Below are 4,867 nucleotides of genomic sequence, written 5' to 3'. Positions count from 1 at the left end.
TTAATTCTACCAGAAAGAAATTTCTGCTCAAAGGTTAAATAAATCATGAAGTATTTATACCTCAATGCAACCACCTCAGCCTACATAAGCCCAGTCTCATGCGTCTGTTCATCTTCAAAATAGAAACACTGAAGTGGAAAGATTGTAACAGAAAATAAGTAGGGTGAAATTAATTTTGCCATCTGTAAGAGGATAACACAATTTAAAAAAAATAATCCCAAAAGTACAATAACCACGTCCATATTAGTTCTTATATTTCACACATACTTTGTGTTGCCTCTCCTCCTCCAATTCCATGAAACTAATTTGATGTTCAGGAGCAAAGCCAGGGTTTTTTTTGAGATGTTTATCAATTACCTTGTATCTGCCACCAGTCCCAAGTCTGCAATAGCAAATCTTGAACATAAAATCACAGAGGAAGAAGAAAAATCATTGAATAATTATTGCAAAAATACATTTTTTTTACAGTTTGTTGCTTCACTGGATATAATTTAATCAGGGGCCAGTCAGCCAATTCTCACTCTAATGATTCTGCTCCTACAAGTAATTTCTTTAGTGATTAAGAGTCTATTCATATCAAATGGACTTTATTATTGCATAAATAATTCAGCAACTCCCACAGCAAAAGAGTAAAAATGATAAAAACACATCCAAGTTAAATTTCTATTCCTCTACCAACCTGTCTGCCCTGTTTTGTTTTTTTCCCTTCCATTAGAAGATGACAGATTTGTTTCTTCCTTGGTGTCAGAATTTTACATATTTTATGACCTCTTAGAGCACTGCTAGCAGGTAGAAAAGGGTTAGAAAAATTGAGAATCTTTCATTCCTATGGAAATTTCAGTTTCTAAGGAAAACAAATAACTGTCACCTTTATTAATAACTGTTCCGTAGAGCTACTCAGCTTGAACATTTCTAAATAGCTTATAAATCAAGCCGAAGTTCATGAAAAGTCTTGATTCTTTGGCCCTACATCAAGAACAGAACTGCTTTCTGGAAAGTGTACCATAATTCTTGACTGCAATTACAGAATCATCTTAAAGCAATGACATTTAATGAATTATACACATAACATGTTCAAAGTAACAGGCTGCATTTTACAGACAATTCAAATGTCATGCACTCAGTAGTGGACACGGCATATTGCGCATTAATGAATCTTTAATCAGAGAGAGAAAGAGCCAGAAACAAAGAAAAAAATAAAATGAATGTATCTAAGTATTTTCTTAATTTGTCTTGCCAGGATTCACTTGAAAAGTGCACTTTAATGCTTTAATATACTGTAGTATGTTTTTTTAATGCAATAACATTATTGCAACAGATTACACAGCATTATTTGGCCACTAATGTTTTTCCAGGAATAAAGAAATAATTTTGCATAGATTAGTGGAGCAAAAAGTGAAATTCTACTTACCCAGCTTTATTAAGTTTTCGCTAAAGCTTCTCCTTCAGCTGCCATTGTTGTGAGGCCAAAGTCAAGAAGGATAAATTTTAAAAGTTACAGGGCTCAAGGATATTTAGGGGAAAAAACCCAAAAGCTTCCGTGACTAGCAGCCATCCATTAACAAAAGAGCTACAATTTCTCATAGTTCACTGTTGTCTCCAAAATCCTCTGCAAAGGACAAAGCTGTGGCCTTTCCTCTGCCAATCCTCATCAATAAGAGCTATTTGGCATTCTACTGTTTGCATCCCTCATGAGCATGGACTTGACGCTGTGGAGTAGCTGACCCTCCCACGAAGTTTGCACAGCATGCACACCACTATAGGTTCATTCCCACCAAAATGCTGCCCAGAGTGGCCACAGCAGACAGCTTCCCCAGCAAATGAGAATGGTGGAAATCACAGCACAACTCCTAGACAGACGAACACTGCACAACATAGCAAATGGGTGTCTTCACTGGAGATTCATGGCCCCCATCCTAACCCAAGAAAGCAAGACCCTTATTCACATCAAGACTTGCACAGGTGCATGTTTAGGAGCCACCAACAGCTGCATGAGAGCAGGGATGTACTTTTCTTTTTTAATGTTTCATTATCTCCCATCTTTACCATTCTCTGAAAATGCAGTGTGGTTAGGCAAAGTCAAACTTCTCATGGCATACACCTCTGAACAGTAGAAAAGCTATGAGCTTTTGGCAACAATTCAGCAATAACTGTGTTTCTCTCCCTTCCCAGGGTCTGACTGCTCTTTTAGAAAGCTTAAGCAAGAATATATAGTCAAAACTGCCTTTCACACAATGTCTACTATATTTATTATTTCCTGTTAGACAATTTTCTTTCCTTAACAGAGCTATTTTGTGGATGAATGGTGAAGAATTAAGCACCGATATTTTCAAGTTTCATGCAGCTGAGTACTTCCAGCTGCAGCAAACAGAACTCACACACCACATCTCCCTAACTGATCATAATCAAAAGCAAAAATCTTCATACCCTCATTTCTCTTGCATATAATTTACCAAGAGGCAATATGCATGTACCTAGGGTCCAACTGCATGACTCTAAACAACTCTAAGTTCACTGTAGCTGTTCCTAAGCACATGCTTGTACTAAGCCTAGATTATAATACATCTGTGGCAGAAAGTATTATAAACCTTTAACAGCTTCTTTCTCCATCTATGCCCCTACACGCATACGTACAGCTGGGAAAGTTCTATTGTTAGATTATAATTGGTACTGAAATGACCTACTCCATTCCAATCACATTAAATATAAAATCTGTTAACACCTCTTCTTTCACCTGGCATTTTCCCACAGTGGAATTTAATATTGATTCTGATTATTCTTAACCTTAGGCTGTTGATCTTCTGTTACTTTTCTGGATGTTACCCAGTGTCCATGACATGCAGAAGACATCCCCTGAGGTGCATGTCAAATTTTGTGGCTACTAGGCCATCATCCATTTGTTCTAGGGGATTGAAATTCTTTGCCAGGAGACAAGTTTTGTCTTGCTATCACTGTTTCTCAAGAAACTCAATTTTCCAAAGGAAGCGACTCTCTTAAGAATTTCCCTCCCCATTGTCTGCTTGGCTTACAGCAGTTTTTGTACATTGGAACTAAACTCCTTACAACCACTGCCACAACACCATAACTTTGACCAAGTCCTGTTGTTTTTATTCTTAGAATGTTACAGAACTGTAAACAGGAAAATTATTATTAGTATCTTCAAAAAAATAAAAGGGAATATGTCTATCATTCCTCAGATGTTCTGATAGCTCATGTCATCATCTCGTATAGATGGTGCCAAGTGTAGCTCCTAGGAAGCCAGGGGATTAAGAGACAAAAACTGTGCCTCCTCAGCCTGATTTTGCTGGAGCTATGCACTGTGAATTTCTGCCAGAATTGTGTGATAGAAAGTTGAAGGGTCATATAAACAAAATAATCTGAAACAACAAAGCTGTGAGGGACAAATTGTATTTGCTAGCAGGTATTGCACAGGTTTAATAGAGGTCAGTGATAGCCTTGGATGTTGTTACTGTGGGGAGGTTCTCAATGTGGTAAGGAAACAATTGGTTTTGGTGGATATGAGTGGGACTGGAAGGAGTGAGAGTTCGTAAAGAACTACTGTAGGGAATAATATTTTTTAGGTTGCTCTCACTGCCAACTACGGCATTCCAGGCAGTACAGGATGCTGCTGCACATCTTCACTCCAACAAATCAAAATCCAAAGCAAATGTATGCTTGTGATATTCTATTTCCCTTTACATTACATCAAGTGCAGCTCATAGATGTTTGGGAACAGCTTCATATACATACAGGGTAAAGCTTAAAATACAGCATATATTGTAGTTTTCTTGAGCAATGTATATTTACTGTTTCACAAAAATAAGAGTCTTTAAGTTGATTTGGTCATTGACCCTGACTTTGGATAAAATGAGCAAACCTGGGAGTTTTTTGGGGGATATTGTATGCTTGTTTGCTTTAGATTTTGTTGTTGAAACATAGCATTTAAAAGAACCCAACTAGCTCTCCTTTGTGGCTAAACACAGTAACTTTCACTCCCACAGAAATAGCCACAAGGCTCAGGGTTGGAGGAGCTGGGAAGAAAAACACTGTATGCTGATGTGTCATGAATCTTCCCAGTTTCAAACTGACAGTTATGAAATGCCTTCTACAGAAATACTGCAAAATGCAGAAACGTTCTTTCCTTTGAACATGCCATTAATATAAATGAAAAAAAAAAAAGATACAAGAAGTGAGACAGTTGTCTGAGGAAGCAGGAATCCAAACTTAAAAGCCCAGCCCGTATTAGTGCTACCATGAGATAATTATTACCTCTACAAATAAAAATGAACCAAAAATAAAACCAGGTTTTTCACATTAAAATAAAAAAGTTAAAAGTCCTTCTCTTCTCCCTTGAACCTTTTGCTCCATGACATATATTACATTTTTTCCAGCTAAATCATATACATCATCTATTGGACATTAATCCCTTGTACACCAAAATGGCTCCCGTTATTCCTCTCAGTCTCCTGATCTTTAAATGCTTGTTTCACAAACGTGACAAGATGATCCCAAATTATAGCAATAACCTGTTTACAGTAATGGCAAATGAATAAAATGGAAGAAAAAGACAGAAACAAAGGCTCTTGAGTCTCAATACTAAAACAATTCTTCCATATAAACTCACCCCCGTGTATCCAAATAGCTGATTGCGGTGAGAAGATAAGAGAAATACTTTAGATGGAAACCTACCAGTAGTCTCTACTCCCACACAAAGAAGGGAAATAAAGGGGATACTTAAAGTAAATATATGTGCATACATACATACATACATTTATATATACATATATATATATACACACACACACATATATATATATACACGTGCAACTAAAACAAATACCAGAATTTCTAATTTAATTCTAGTAAG

The sequence above is a fragment of the Acanthisitta chloris genome, unplaced genomic scaffold (genome assembly GCF_000695815.1).
Source record: "Acanthisitta chloris isolate BGI_N310 unplaced genomic scaffold, ASM69581v1 scaffold12868, whole genome shotgun sequence".
NCBI lineage: Eukaryota > Metazoa > Chordata > Aves > Passeriformes > Acanthisittidae > Acanthisitta > Acanthisitta chloris.
The sequence above is the reverse complement of the archived record's forward strand: the minus strand, read 5'-3'. Positions refer to the sequence as shown.